Source organism: Marmota marmota, unplaced genomic scaffold (assembly GCF_001458135.2).
Source record: "Marmota marmota marmota unplaced genomic scaffold, marMar, whole genome shotgun sequence".
NCBI classification, from domain to species: Eukaryota; Metazoa; Chordata; class Mammalia; order Rodentia; family Sciuridae; genus Marmota; species Marmota marmota.
Genome location: NW_026000153.1, coordinates 3,383,165 through 3,399,519, shown reverse-complemented (window position 1 = coordinate 3,399,519; position 16,355 = coordinate 3,383,165). Strand labels below are relative to the sequence as shown.

General features: G+C 42.5%; 1 protein-coding gene across 8 annotated transcripts in view; it reads right to left on the bottom strand.

Annotated features, from left to right (window-relative positions):
- Window positions 1–16,355, bottom strand: part of Snx10 (sorting nexin 10) — a 167,324-nt gene that overhangs the window by 132,098 nt on the left and 18,871 nt on the right. The window contains exon 1 of one of the 8 annotated variants that reach the window (XM_015490159.2): window positions 13,496–13,672. The exons of 6 other annotated variants lie outside the window; for them this stretch is intronic. The gene's annotated coding sequence lies outside the window, so the exon portion shown is untranslated. Of the gene's footprint in view, window positions 1–7,954; window positions 8,082–13,495; window positions 13,673–16,355 lie in introns of those variants that run through there. One more of the 8 variants, XM_015490160.2, reaches the window with a different exon arrangement.

The following is a 16,355-nucleotide window of genomic DNA, read 5'->3' as shown; positions in this document are numbered from 1 at the left end:
TGGAAGGATGAGGCAAAAGGATTGTGAGTTCAAAGCCAGCCTCAGCAACAGTGAGGTGCTAAGCAACTCAGTGAGACCCTGTCTCTAAATAAAATACAAAATAGGGTTGGGGATGTGACTCACTGGTTGAGTGCCCCTGAGTTCAATCCCTGGTACCCTCCCCACCCCCACAAAAAAAAAGAAGTGAGCAAAAGTTATCAACCCACAAAAAAGAAGAAACAACAAAAGATGGCTAAATACAAGTTATAGGAGGCTGTTGATTTGGACTGAGCTCCTGCACTGAGCCCAACAAACCAATCAAACCAGAATGGAGTCACTCCTGCTAAGTGCCACAGGGTCCAAATGAACTTTTAAACAGGTTAGTGTTCAAAAACAGGAGATTCACAGCCATCAATCAGAGGGGCTGTCTACCTGAGCCGGCATGATGCAGCAGTCCACTCAGTTTTAACCCTATTGGGAAAGTAACTTTGAAACAATCCACTTTGTTCCTTGTTTCTGTTTTCTTCAGCTCTCTGCTGCTTGTAAAGCCAACCTCCTCTGCACGGCTCATCAGTGGGCTTTATCTAAATCTTTACATGAGATGCTCCCCATTCATGATTGTTAAACTAAATCTGTTATAATTTTGTCTTTTAACAAGGTGAAACTCCAAATGCCAAATGTCTTCTTTGATATAATGAGAGCAACTAAGAACAGAGCAGGGAGGAAGAGCAGGAGGAAAAGATTAACATTAAACAGAGACATGAGGTGGGAGGGAAAGGGAGAGAAAAGGGAAATTGCATGGAAATGGAAAGAGACCCTCAGGGTTATACAAAATTACGTATAAGAGGTTGTGAGGGGAATGGGAAAAAAAACAAGGAGAGAAATGAATTATAGTAGATGGGGTAGAGAGAGAAGATGGGAGGGGAGGGGAGGGGGATAGTAGAGGATAGGAAAGGTAGCAGAATACAACAGTTACTAATATGGCATTATGTAAAAATGTGGATGTGTAACCGATGTGATTCTGCAATCTGTATTTGGGGTAAAAATGGGAGTTCATAACCCACTTGAATCTAATGTATGAAATATGATATGTCAAGAGCTTTGTAATGTTTTGAACAACCAATAAACAATAAATAAATAAATAACAAGGTGAAACTCAAAAAGAAAGCACAAAAACCCACTTAAGGAATAGCCATTTCTACAAAGATGATACACAAATGGCCAATAAGCATATGCCAACATACTCAACATCACCAGACATGAGGGGAATGTAATCAGAACTAAATGAGCAGGGCATAGTGGTGCACACCTGTAATCCCTTTGACTGGGGAGGCTGAGGCAGGAGGAACATGAAGATCAGCCTCAGCAATTTAGCGAGGCCCTAAGCAACTTTGCAAGACCCTCTCTCAAAATAAAATATTAAGAGGGCTAGTGATGTGGCTCAGTGGTTAAGTACCCTTGGGTTCAATATCGGGTACCAAAAAAAAAAAAAGAGAGAGAGAAAATTAAATGAAAGTTCACCTCACATCCATTAGGATAGCTACTATTTTTAAAAAGAGAGAAAGAAAGAAATTAATGAGTGTTGATGAGGATATGGAAACATCAGAACCCCTGTGCTGGTAGGAATGTGAAATGGTACAGCTGCTGTGGAAAACAGTACTGCAGTTACTAAAAATATTGAAAGTAGAATTACAACACATTCTGGCTACCCCACTCCTAAATCCATACCTAACAAAACTGAAAGCAAGATCTCAAAGAGATGTGTACACTCATGTTTATAGCAGAATAATGGCCAAGAGGTGGAAGTAACCCAAGCGTCCATGTGGCATTTACACACAATGGAAAATTCAGCCCTAAAAAGAAATTCTGAGGGGCTGGGGATGTGGCTCAAGCGGTAGCGCGCTCGCCTGGCATGCGTGCGGCCCGGGTTCGATCCTCAGCACCACATACAAAGAAAGATGTTGTGTCCGCCAAATACTAAAAAATAAATATTAAAATTCTCTTAAAAAAAAAAAAAAAAAAGAAATTCTGACATGTGCTATGACACAGATATACCTTACAGATATTATGCTAAATGAAAGAATCCAATCACCAAAAGATTTACCCTTTATGATTCCACTTAGGAGGATTTTAGATAGTCAAATTCATATAAACAGAGAGCAAATAGGGACTGGAGATGAGGGAGAAATGGAAATTCCTGTTTACTGGCTCAGTTTTAGTTTTATCCAGAGAAAGATCTAGAGGTCTGCTGCACAGAAATGTGAATGCTTGACACTGCTGAACCCTATACTTAAATATGTATAGAATGGTAAATTTGGTTATACATTTCTTACCACAATTAAACTTTTTGAAAAAAGGGTTAATAATCTGTTTAAACATTTGACCTTCCTATTAATAGAAGTTCAGATAAACACAAGATACTGTAATTTTGTCTTTAAAATTAGAGATTTCTTTAATCATAATATCCACTGTTGGCAAGGACTGTGAGAAATGGGAACTAAATGCTCTTGATAGGAATGTGAGCTGTTTCAACACTTCTGAAAGATAATTCAGCCATATGTTTCAAAAGCATTTCAAAATTATTTATATTATTTAACTCAATATTTTGACCTCTGAGAACCAAAAAAAAAAAAAATCAGTGCAACATGCACAAAATATCTACATACAAGAATGTTCAAAATGTGGTTTTATTTTGTTTTGTTTATACTGGAGATTGAACCCAGGGGTGCTTAACCACTGAGCCACATCACCAACCCTTTTTTAATATTTTATTTTGAGAAAGGGTCTCACTGAGTTGCTCAGAGCCTTGCTAAGTTGCCAAGGCTGACTTTGAACTCATGATCACCTCCTGAGCCGATGAGATTACAAGTGTGCACCATCATGCCCGGCTACACAATGTAGTGTATGTTTTTAAATGAAAGTAAATGGAGGGCTGGGGCTGTAGCTCAGTGGTAGAGCGCCAGCCTCTACCGTGTGTGAGGCACTGGGTTTGATCCTCAACACCACATAAAAATAAATAAATAAAGATATTGTGTCCACCTACAACTAAAATATATATATATATATATATTATCCATAAATAAATTTTTTAAAAATGAATTATGGTACAGCTATATAACAGACTACCTTACAGCTATTGTAAGTTATGTTATAGAAGAACAGTAAATGATTAAAATGATTCAAGAGTATTATTAAGTGACTTTTTTCAAATCTGTATTCATTTTATTTACTTATTTAAGAACAGGAGCTTATACATGACAAAGTTAATAGTGATCATTTCTGAATGGTGGAATTATGACTGTTTTTTTTACTTTCTACATTTTTAAAAGATAATGCATTTGTTACTTCTAAAGTCAGGAAAACATTTTTAAAAAGAAAGTGAAACCTACTGTGCTCGATTACTTTTATAACCTCCCCGCACCCCTAACCCCACAGCCCTCAAAAGAAAAGAAGAGTAGCTTGGTTAATTTCATTCTTTCTGTACTTCACCTCCTACTACAATGTTCGGCTATTTTTCTATTTAAATTTCGAAAATTCACAGATTTCCCACATTTGTGTCATAAGGATTTCCCATGGGTGAGGTTACTTTAAATTCAAAGTTCATTTCAGGCCAGTTTCTCTCACCTCAGCTCTGGACACCACCTATGCCCTTTGCACTGCATTGTGCAGGTCTGCAATAAGGTTGGGTCCTCCCAGACCTCCTGTGGGGAAGCTTCAAGGCCAGGATCCAGTTCCAGGCACAGCTATATAGGAACCCTCCTTGTGTGACCCTCCCTAGACACTGATGATGGCATCAAGGGGGAGTGAGTGCTGGACTCCAGGGAAGCCAGTCCACAGATGAGCTTTTGAGGTTTTGCGCCCCTGTCTCAAAATAAAAAAATAAAATAAAAATGATTGGCCAGGCGTGGTGGTGCACACCTGTAATCCCAGCGCCTCGGGAGGCTGAGGCAGGAGGACCATGAGTTCAAAGCCAGCCTTAGCAACTTAGTGAGGCCCTAAGCAACTCAGTGAGACCCTGTCTCTAAATAAAATACAAAAAGGGCTGAGGATGTGGTTCAGTGGTGCCCCCTGGGTTCAATCCCCAGGGGGCTTACTTACTTACTTTAGGTGAACTTACTTACATACAAAAAAAGTGCTTGACCCTATTAATCATAAGAGATATGCAAATAAAAACCCAATAAGATGCCACTTCATTCCTACTAGGCTAGTTAGAAGCAAAAAGTCACCTAATTATGCTGGGGATGTGGCTCAAGCCATAGCGCACTCGCCTGGCATGCGTGCGGCCTGGGTTCAATCCTCAGCACCACATACAAAGAAAGATGTTGTATCCGCCGAAAACTAAAAAAAAAATAAATATTTTTTAAAATTCTCTCTCTCTCGCTCTCTCTCTCTCTCTCTCTTAAAAAAAAAAAAAGTCAGCTAATAACAAATGTTAGCAAGGACATAGAGAAATTGGAAACCTCAGTGGAAATAAAAAATGGTATAGCCTCTTTGGAAATGAGTCCAGCCATTTCTCAACCCTGGTACACCCAGGGTTACCACTTGACTTCAATGATTCTACACATAGGTATATATCCAAGAGAAATAAAAACAAGCTCCCACAAAAAAACTTATTTTTGTGAACGTTCATGCCAGCATAATTCATCACAGTCAAAAAGTAGGAACAACCCAAACTACCTCAACTGACAGATAAACAAAATGCAGTCTATGCATACAATGGATTACTGAGTAATAAAAAGGAATGTCATTCTGATACATGCTACCACTTGGATGGATCTTGAAAACATTACACTAAGTGACAGAAGCCAGTCACAGAAATCCACACATCAGTCTCCATTCACATGAAGTCCAGAATAGAGGTATATACAAACAGAATGTGGAACACGGATTACTTAGGGCTGGGGAGGAGATAGGAACCTAGGGGGACAGGGGAGTGATATCTAAGAAGTACAGAGTTGTTTCTTTTTGAGATACCGAAAATATTCTAAAATGGACTGGTGATAGTTGCACATATCTCTGAATATACCCAAAACCACGGAACTGTACCCTGAATGACTGAGTGGATTGTATTGGTATGTGGATGACAGCTCAATTAAGCTGTTTTTTCAAAAAGTGCTACCTGAAACCCTGAGCCTGTCCCTTTTATGACTGGGCCTAGTGTACAGAACACCCCCCTTCTTTGGAGTCACAGTGTCTGGCCAACCTGAAGTTTCTCCAGAGATGACCCAACCCTCGGGTTCTCCCATCACCACCTGAATCCTTCCTCTTCCATCTCCTCTTCCAACCCTTCCCTCCGCTGTGCCTCGGGAATTCTCATCTGAGAGCCGGGGGCTGGCAAGTACCCACATTCACTCTCCTCTCGGCAGCTTTGTATCAGCTAGGCCCTGGCTTCTCCACCCTTTCCTTCTCTTGTGCCCGTGTTTTGTCCTGTCAAACCCATAGCTAGCAAAAGTGGCCCCAAAAGTGGCTACAGGGGAGTTCCCTCAAGGGAGCGCCCAAACCCCCCTGAGATAAGGCCCGATAGGATTACAGAGAGCAGTGCCTCTCGCCAAGGTAATCAGGGTAAAGCATTTTTTAGGCGAACTTACTTACAGAAAGGCTGAAGTGTCACTGCAATGGTCAGAGGGCTGTTCTACAGTGAGAGAAGATGTCCTCCGCAACAGGGTCAGGGTGTAGAGTTTATAGGAGGATGTAAGGAATTTCGCTCAGAGCCAGTTTCAGTGCCTTGGGTAAAACCTCAATTTCTTTATCGGTGCCAGATCCTGGGCTCCAGACACCTGAAGCTGGCCAGGTTACACAGCAGTTCAAGGCATTCTGGTTTTCAATCAGGACACAGAAAGATAGGGGAACCAAGGGACCCCACAATTTACACCCAGATGGCTCTTATAGTCTCACGTGCTCACCTCTCCTGGGATGTCCCTGAGCTGTAGGAAAGAGTGGAATGGCACATAAAGACCTTTTTCCTAATTATATGAAACACTGCAAACAGAACCCACACCAAAAGTAAATACAGATGCATGTTATCACAACCTAAAATCACCTTTTTTTTTCTTTTTGGTACCAGGGATTCAAGCCAGGGGTCTTAACCCCTGAGCTATATCCCCAGCCCTTTTTTATATTTCATTTAGAGACAGGGTCTCACTGAGTTGCTTAGGGTCTCACTAAATTGATGAGGCTAGCTTTGAACTCACCATCCTCTTGCCTCAGTCTCCCAAGCCACTGGGGACTACAGGCATGTGCTACCACACCTGGCCCTAAAAAATCACAGGTTTTAAAAAGTTTACACAGTGATTCAAGAAAGAATCCTGAAAGCTGTCATCGACTCTTTTCTTTTCCATCCTTTCCAAATCTGATTGGTCACCAACACCTGACCATCCTCTCTCCTAATGCCACCTAAACTGTTCCCTTCTCTGAGCCTCCTATGCTGCTGGCTATTCAAACACTATACATTTCTCTTCTAGACTCTGATTTGTTCCATTAATTAAATGGTACAACCTCTCCCACAGGCCTTGGAGATAAATATCTGCACCCTGACCACTTGGCATTTATTTTTAATAATACAATTTCAGTTTAAAAAAAAAAACTACTTATAACATTTTTCAAAAATTTCTCTAATTTTGTTTCATAGTAAAAAGCAGTCCTGAAAACAAAGCTTTAACAGCTCATATTACTTTGGGAAAGACAAAACAGAACAAGCTTGCAGAGCCAGCTAAACAAGGCCTCGGGTCATGTAGAACCTGAAGGATCCTAATCTTAACAGTCACAGGAGATGGTCACCACGGGCCTGGGAGTGCTTTTCTAATTTCTTTATTCATGAAAATCTAAGGAGAAAAATGGTCACAGTTTCCAGGGTTCCCTGCTTGATTATAGCCATTCTCCAAGGCCACATTCTCCCATGCCTTGTAGACCCCATAATATAAAGGAAAAACCTCCAGCAATCTGAATCTTACCACAAGTGTTCCTAGACCCATGACCAAGACTTTAAGGGCCCACAGCCAAATGGGGAAAAGAAAAACAATGTGGTAAACTTCTCATAAAGCTTAAATCTCTCAATTTAAAGGACTCAACTTTATTCTGAGACTATATTTTTCCTGTTGGGGAGGGGTACCAAAATATTATTTTATAAAATAACAGGGCACATATCTGATAAAGATAGGCAGGTGTTTTATCATTTATGTAAAAATCAAAAAATTAGCTATCTTGTACAAGATCCCCAATCTTCTTTTTTAAATATTAGCAATTCAAAAAGCCCACAAATCTGAGTGCCCCTCATCTCCATACTCCCTGAATCCTCTCCCAGAATGTGGATTCTGACAGGGTCTTCCTGGGTCCTTCGTTGTACCAACTCCAGTCTGATAGTATTGGCTGTTTAGCATGTTAGGAAAGATCCCGAGGATGTGAGGGCAATCTGGCTGCGACATCTGTCACCCCATTGATCGCCAGGGTTGATTTGGCTGATCTGGCTGGCTAGGCGGGTGTCCCCTTCCTCCCTCACCGCTCCATGTGCGTCCCTCCAGAAGCTGCGCGCTCGGTCGAAGAGGACGACCTTCCCCGATAGAGGAGGACCGACCTTCCCCGATAGAGGAGGACCGTTCTTCGGTCAAGGGTATACGAGTAGCTGCGCTCCCCTGCTAGAACCTCCAAACAAGCTCTCAAGGAAAGATCCCGAGCGCGTACCTGCTCATTGAGGCAAGGCATGCTCAGCCAATTAGTGATGTCTGACGTGGCATTGAGGAGGGTGGGAAGGACATGGGAGATGGAACAGAGGAAGAGTGACATGGGCAATGCATCTGACAAAGGGCAGCCTGGCTTAAGACATGCCAGAGCCCAATATTGAAACCACTTGGTAAAATATAACTGAAAAAAACTTAATGACTTGCTCAGCCCCTTAACTAATAAGTCATCACGAAACACAGAAAGGAAAGTACTACGAGGTCACAAGGTTACTGAGTGGTCAGCAGGGCTCACTCACTACCTCCTGGTCTGTGATTCATTTCATGCCTCAAGGAAACTCCAGGCATCTGTCCATGCTGAAGCTGTTCCTTCCAGGGTCTGCCTAACACCTGAAAAGAATGCTCAGCCTAGTTAGGCTGACCAGGAAAGGGCTCAGCAGGAAGTAGCCACACAGCTGACCAAGGAAACACAGCCAAAGGCAGTCTTTTTCAAAAAAAGCTAATCTTGTGATCTCATCAGCAATGCAAAGTCCAAAGATTAACAAAATACTGCAGGAAAACAAAGGCACTGAAGAGCAGGAATAAAAACCAAGACTGGCTTCATTCTAGGAGCAGAATTGGCAAAGAAGAGTTCTCCGTGAAACACATCTGGACTGAAGCAGATTCAAGGTTAGCAAGCTGCTACCTTCATGAGTTTGAAAACGATAAAATCTTTGAGAATCATCATCCGCATGGATAGCTCTACTGAGGCTCAGGGCTCTGAGCTACATGTTGTTCCACCTGCCTCGAAGAACAGGAAACGGGCACCGAAGACCCCATCTGAAACAGGCCACCACATCTGGACACAGGGTAACTGACTCCAAAGTCTAGAGCTTGCATACTCTTTGACCAGTGTCCCTGCTCCTAGGAAGGAATCCTGCAGAAAGACCAGCCCTGGGGGCAAGGTCACCTGTGTAAGGCTTTACACAACATTAAGGCAAACCAAGTGCCTATTATAAAGAAATGATTAAATCAAGTAGGACCCAGGCATGGAACACCCTGTAGTTCACAGGAGAGGGGTAAATCTTAGTGCTGAGATGGGAAGGGGGCCACATGCACAGAATAGAAACAGAAGCTGCTGAACAACAGGTAGAGCCATTCCACTGAGAAAGTCGGTACATACACGTGACACGTGACACACTTACCTGCCTACATATGCACAGAAAAAGATCCCAGGAGGATACATGACAAAGCCAACAGAGGGGGAGGGACTTTCATTGTTGCTACTTTATGAATCCCTGGATGGTTAACAGCTTTTTAAAAATATATACTACCTTTTTTATTTAAAATATAAATTAAAAAATACAAATAACATCTACATACATAAAAAGAAACAGAGTCATCTTTACTCTTCTTTTGCTGAATCAGGAAAAACCATTTACTAGAAAAGGCAACAGGCTGGGGAAGTGAACCCTGCCTGCCTCCCTCTAGCAGCTTTTGACATTTTTCCCCGCCTTCGCTGGCACATCAGGTTGTATTTTCCGCCCCCCAGTTCGGATCAAAAGCAACACTTAATTTTTGAAGCAGGACTGGCATTCGAAGATCTGTAGAGCAAACCCAGATGGAGCAGAAGTGAGAGACGCCCAGCCCAATGGAAGTCTGGTGATATCAGACACTGATAGCCACAGCTCCCAACTCTACCCGTCTTGCCTTCACCCTCTTTAGGTCTATTATTTACCCGTCTTGCCTTCACCCTCTTTAGGTCTATTATTTACTTATCATTTATCTTCTCCTTGCTTCCAGATGGGCTTGAAGCAGTTCCCAAATGGGTTTAGGGCAATGAATAATAGTTGACCTGAAAAACTTAAATTACTAGCACAGGAAGCAAGGTGCAGAAATGGCAAGAAGAAATCTTTTTTTTTTTTACCCCATCAAGATGGAACTGAAAGCAACAACGGAAATTCCTGCCCCTGCCAATGCCTAAACCAAAGCAAATGTTTTAAAGGGCAGGAAGGCAGTGTTGAAAGACATCCATAGCTGCAAAAAGATCCTCATGTCACCCACCTTCCAGGGGCCCAAGACACTGTGGCTCCATAGGCAGTCCAGATGCCCACAGAGGAGTCCACAGGAGAAACAGGCTTGCCTAGGATGCCATGGACAAGCTCCCCTGACCGGAACCAGCCAGGAAGGAAGAGGACAACAACATACTTCTGTTCACTGAGGATGTGGAGGCCAACAGGCACCAGATCAAACAGGCTGTGAAGAAACCCTGTGAATTGATGTGGCCAAGGTCAACACCCCATAGACCTGATGGATAGAAAAGGCATATGTAGGATTGGCTGCTGATTGTGATGCTTTGGACACTGCCAACAAAATTTTGCTCATCTAAATAGTCCAGCTGGCTAATTCTATGGTTTTTTTTTTTCCAACATCAAAAAGAAATAAATCAGGGGTGGTAATGCAGCTTCTGTAATCCCAGTGGCTCAGGAGGCTAAGGCAGGAGGACTTCAGGTTTGAAGTCAGCCTCAGCAACTTAGCAAGGCCCTAAGCAACTTAGCCAGGCCCTGTCTCAAAATAAAAAATAAAAAAGGGTTGGGGACGTGGCTCCATGAGTAAGGCCCCTGGGTCCAATCCCAGGTACCAAAAACAAAAATAAAAACAAAACAAAAAAAGTAAGAAGTGTCTTTTTTAATAGATGCACAGGTGCCGCAGTCTGGCTGGGCACAAATCACGAGCCACTGAAGCAGGAACAAACTTTATTTTTAAACTGCAGGAAAACACTTCATACAGCTCCCGGGGAATCCTCCCGAACGCCAGCAGGCTTCTCCAGGAACCCCCAGCCGGAAATATCTCTCCCGGAAATCCCTCCTCCTGCACTTCCCCAACCAATGGGAACTCTCGGGGAATCCCCGGAAATCCCCATGAGAACTCCAAAATAGTGCGAGAACTCAAAAGTTGCGGCAGAGGCGGATAGTAATGCCTTGCCTGTCAATCAATACTGTTGGCAAAATGCCAGGGGCCATACAGACTCGGCTGTGGCTCTCAGCACACAGGGATCTCTGTACATTTAGCTATAAGAAAAAAACATACAACTGCAAATTATGTGGGGGAAAAAAATCACTTGGCAAAAAGCACACAGTACTGGTACGGAAAGTATGCATTAGCCTACTATTCATGATGCACTGCCATGGAGAATGTAGGAAATATGATGTAATTCCACCATGTCTTAAAATTCTAGTATATTCCAGATGTATTACAACTGCTTCCAAGAAAGCCCCACTCTGAATGTGACCTCACACCAACGACTCCATAAGAACCTTTCTCAGGACTGGGGCTGCAGCTCAGTGGCAGAGCGCTTGCCTGGCATGCGTGAAGCACTAGGTTCATTCCTCAGTACCACATAAAAATAAACAAATAAAACAAAGGCATTCTGTCCATCTACAACTACAAAAAAAACAATTAAAAAAAAAAAGAACCTTTCTCATGTCTAAGATGCTAAGGACACTTGGCCTGTTTGAAGACCATCATGAAATCTCCCTTCAAGTCTCCTTTTCTTCTTTCTTTTTTCTTTTTCTTTCTTTCTTTTTTTTTTTTTTAATGGTACTGGGGATTGAACCCAGGGACACTCTAACACTGAGCCACATCCCCAACCCTTTTTTTTAATTTTATTTATTTATTTATTTATTTATTTATTTGAGACAGGGTCTCTCTAAGTTGCTTAGGGCCTTGCTGGCTTTAAACTTACAATCTCCTGACAGCCTCTGGACCCTGGTTCAACCCCCAGTACCAAAAAAGCCATGCCCAGCTTTTATTTTTTATTTTGAGACCATGTCTACTAAGTTGCTTAGGGCCTTGCTAAATTGCTGAGGCTGTAATTTGTGATCCTCCTGCTTCAGCCTCCAGAGTTGCTAGGATTACAGGCATGTGCCACCGCACCTGGCTTCAAGCACCTGGCTTCCATTTTTCAAGTTAATTATTCCCAGCTATTTAATAGCTTTAGCTACAGAACAAGAGAAGATATAAGTAAGTGTCTTTGTGAATTTTCAAGTAACATGAATGGAAAACAGAAACAGTAATAAAAGCATCTGCCACTTAGTGGTCAGCCCCATGCTGAGTATGTGCCTCTTTTAACAACTTCCCTATTTACAGAAAAGGACATTAAGACTTAGAAAAGTGGAGTAACTTGCTCAAGGTCACCTCCACAAGGTCACCAATTTGTTCAAGGGCAATGGTGGAATTCAAACCCATCTGTCATTAGTTACCTTTAGTCACCTGCCAGACAGACTCAGTTATAAGCTCACTATCACGGAAGAGACTGCCCTAATTCCCTCCAAGGAGGACAAATCCTGAGGTGCACTTCCCCTGCACCACATTCCTCTGTAACTCTGAGCACAGTGCTATTTTTACCCCCATTCTAGTAAATATTGAATATTGGGTCTACCTCTCCACCAAACTGCAATCTCCAAAATGTACAACTTCTCATTACCCTTATTTATTTAGATCTCTGGCCTCTGTAATAGTACCTGGTACATAATAGGTTCCCTGTTCACTGGTTTAATGTATGCTCAGAAATCACCAGCAGCTTAGGGCACTACGCTAAAGAAGCACAGCCCCCAGGGTCCACCCATGTGTAGGCACAATGCCAGCTGAGCAGAGGGGCAAGAGATCTCGAAGTACAAAACTCACAGTGATGACACAGAGCAGCACATTCACATTTGAAAGAGAGCAGTGTGAGGGATGGTCTCTGGGGTCATGCCACCTGAGCCAAATCCTACCAAGTGCCCAAGGCCACCTGCTTAACCTCCACATACGTAATACCTTCATCTATAAATCTGATTAACAACAGAACCTACCGCTATATAATTACTAAGGAACAAATAAATAAAAAATACCTTAGACTAAAAGCTTGCTCTTTATTTTTTTTTTCCTAATCTTTGGTAGTTATAAATGGAAAACATGCCTTTATTTTATTTGTTTATTTTTACATGGTGCTGAGCATCGAACCCAGTGCATCACACATGCTAGGCAAGTGCTCTGCCACTGAACTACAACCCCAGCCCAAAAGGCTTGCTCTTAATAAGCACATAATAATTACCATTGCTAATGATTGTTACTATGTTAAAAAAAAAAAAAAAGAATTCCTGTTTGTCATTTGTTTTCCCCACTGGACCAAAAAGCTGTAAGAAATAAGGAGGAGGGCTTTCTTTCCCTTTGGTCACTTAATACAAAGCAAACCATTATAGTTAAAGGATAATGTAATTACACCAATGATTCATCATTCCCAGCAATGGCCCTGGGTTTCTCGACAATCTCGGGTAACTTTCAGGTTTGAAATCATGTGATTCTATGTCAATTTACTTCTTAAGCTAGACCAAGAACCCAAAAATCTGCTGTGAAGGAACGAAATTTCATTTTTTTACTCCAAGTAAAATATTACACAAGCAAATAGGTAAATATTACACAAGTAAAAAGACACAGTCTAAATATAATTTGATACAAACATCAAAATCTCAAATTTGACAGCTTCAATTCTATCTGTAAAAAAGGAAGCATCTCTTTTTACAATTGCTTTCCTAATAGAAAAATAAACTCCTTTGATCTTGTATTTTATTAGCTATCTTGCAACTAAAAATACTATCAAATATTTTGTGATTTAAAAAAAAGTTACAAAGACATTGTTGACACAAGTAACAACATTTTAATATGAACCTGGAAAAGTATGAAGTTGAATTTCCTGGCTATGATAATGGCACTAAGATTATCTATAAGACTGCTTTTGTTTCAAGATTTGACTCCTCCTTACAAATGTTCTCGTGATCGTATCTACAGGTCCTTCTGTGCACTGAAACGTACAAATTACTTACTGTTCATCAACCCAGTTCGTACAATTTTGTTTGCTTTTCTAATCCATTCTGCTTGCTTCTTTCTGTTTTATTCTTCCTGCTCTTTAAATCTATAATTCTGTTCCTCTCATATCTTTTTTTCTTAAAATACTTGAGGCAAAATCACAGGCAGTTCACAGGCTATGTTTTTTACACTCAACTCTGAAAGTGAAAGCAACTGGAAATAAAGGAAACAAAAATAGTTGTTAAATCTCAGCATTTCACAACAAGTCTGCATCACAGGGAAAAACCCCAGGGTTTATAGCAATATGGGGTTTTTGATGGGGAGGGACACCAGGGATTAAACTCAGGAGCACTCAACCGCTAAGCCACATCCCTTGGTACATTCTTGCCTTGCATTTTATTTAGAGACAGGGTCTCACTGAGTTGCTGAGGCTGGCTTTGAATTTATGATCCTCCTGTCTCAGCCTCCTGAGCCGCTGGGATTACAGGCATGTGCCACCTGTAAGCAATATGTTTTAAGCAAGTCATACAGAACCATCACATAGTATCATAACATAAAATATTGACCCAATAGAAGCACTAAGTCCTTTCTAAGAATGGACTAGCCTCTGAAAACACAGCCCCATAAACAAGATGTTGCAGTCTAGTACAACAAAAAAGAAATGATTTTTTTAAAAAGAAAATTATATTTACTACCTGCCCTTCAAGTTCTTGAGGACTCAGGTTCTGCTTATCAGTCCAATAACCAGGCTTGGTTTCATAATTTTTATTTTTTATTTTTTATGCCACATAGGAACAGTGAGCCTTAAGAGGAAGGGGAAGGAGAAGACAAGCAGGAGGCAGGGTTTTGTTATATGAATGTTTAGGCAAACAGCCACACTGGTTTCAAATTTATGTAACTCCTAAATGATCTACCCCTTTACAGTCTTTATAGGCACATAATTTCTCTGACTATTCTTTTATATCGAGAGCATTCCAGATATTGTAGGTTCTCCTGTGAGGGCAAAACAAACATAAAAAGCCCAGGTAAGAAAATGCTCTGCCAAAAAAGGTGTTTCAGGCAAAGTGAGATGACAGCCTTGGGGACAAAAGACCAGTTTACTGGTTCTAACAAGATTAAGTAAATGTTATATCTATAGCTAACAACCTGTGTTATACACTGAATAGTTTAAGACACTGAATAGTCTGTTAAGAGGGTAGATCTCATGTTCTCACCACAATAAAATAAATTTTAAAAAAAGAAAGAAAAGATTAGCTATCATCTGTTGAGTGGTTTTCTAGTGTGCCCTCAGGGACAGCTGGGAGTGAGAAATGCCAGTACCCCTAAAATGCAGCAACACAGACTCCACCCATGCCCCCCCTACACACACACACACACACACACACACACAGCCGCTTCCTCCTTTGCCAGCTAACTTCTACATCCTAATTCCTCTGTGTGCTTCATGTGGTTTTTGTTTGTTTTTTAACATCCCACTCTGCCCTTGCCTAGGAGACACAGCATGGTATACAATCATGGGCAAAATCCTCAAGATTATACTCTCCAAGAACCTGAAAATCCTAGTAACTCATGTGCCCAAAACCAGCTCTACGTGCCAAGCAAGAGGCCAGAGACCCCAAATGGCCACCACACAGACCCAGGCTCACCCGGGGGCGCCCAGCCACCAGGGACCTGCCAACAGCACAGGCTGAGGTTTCTGCTCCTCTCCCTGTGGGGACAAGTAACAAAGAGTGACCAACTCAAGAGCCCCACTGGGTGTTCTCCCTCTAGGCAAACTGTGGAGTGTGGCCTAGAGACTTGCAAGAGGCTGACCTCAAGGGACTCAGGGATGGCCAAGGGGGTGAGGTGGTCTAACTATGCTTGGGGGGGCAGCGCAGCCTGTGGGTGGGGAGCACCCACAATGCATTGTGGGGGTCTGGCACTCATAATGCACCAGATGGCGGGTCTGAATCCATGCACACCTGGGGCGTGGGTCAGGGAGCCCAGAGACAGGGAAAGGGAGTGACTGCCGCTCTTTGTTAAGGTTGGCTGCTCAGGGTGGCGGACGAACATAAAGGGAGTGGAAAGAAGATGCGAGAATCACAGTTCAGAAGTTCAACCCACCTCCCCTCTTCTGGAAAGCTAAGCACCCCCCTACTATACCAGCCTCCTGCTCAGACTCCTAGGGCACTGAGTGGACACTCCAAGGCCACATCCCAAGGCCACCATCATCTGCTGCACGCTCCTCGACGGGCTTACTTTCTGCTTTTCTCCTGAGGGCTCTGGGCTCTGACCACACCAGTGAGACCCCTCTTCCTCTCCTGGCCAGTGGACACTCCACTCTCTCTCGCTGGCAACCCCTGCCTCATGTGGCTGAGGCAAAATATCAACAGCAAACAGAGCCCTTGGGATGGCCAGGATCCCTGCAAACACTTCTCATGTGAACTCATTTACCCCACACGACCACTTTCGAAGGGACACTGTTGGTGTTCCCACCTGAACAATGAGGCACAGAGAGACGATGTGACTTTCTCAAGGTCCCACTGCTAGTACGAGGTAAAGCCAAGGTTTAAATCCATTGTCAGCATCAGAGTCTCTGCTCCCCACCCACAGGCTGCGCTGCCCCCGACAGCACAGTTCAGACCACCTCATCCCCTTGGCTATCCTGAGTCCCTTGAGGCCAGCCTCTTGCAAGTCTCTAGGCCACACTCCACATTCACCTCACATGAGGATAATCCTCAGCTTCTCTCCCCACCTAGATAAGAAGGCCCATAAGAGCGAGGCTTCATTTCCATATCATCTCTGTATTCATTTTCTATTGCCACTGTGATAGATTGTCACCAACTTGATGGCTTGTAAAAACATACTTTTTTTTTTTTTTTTTTTTTTTTGGCAGGG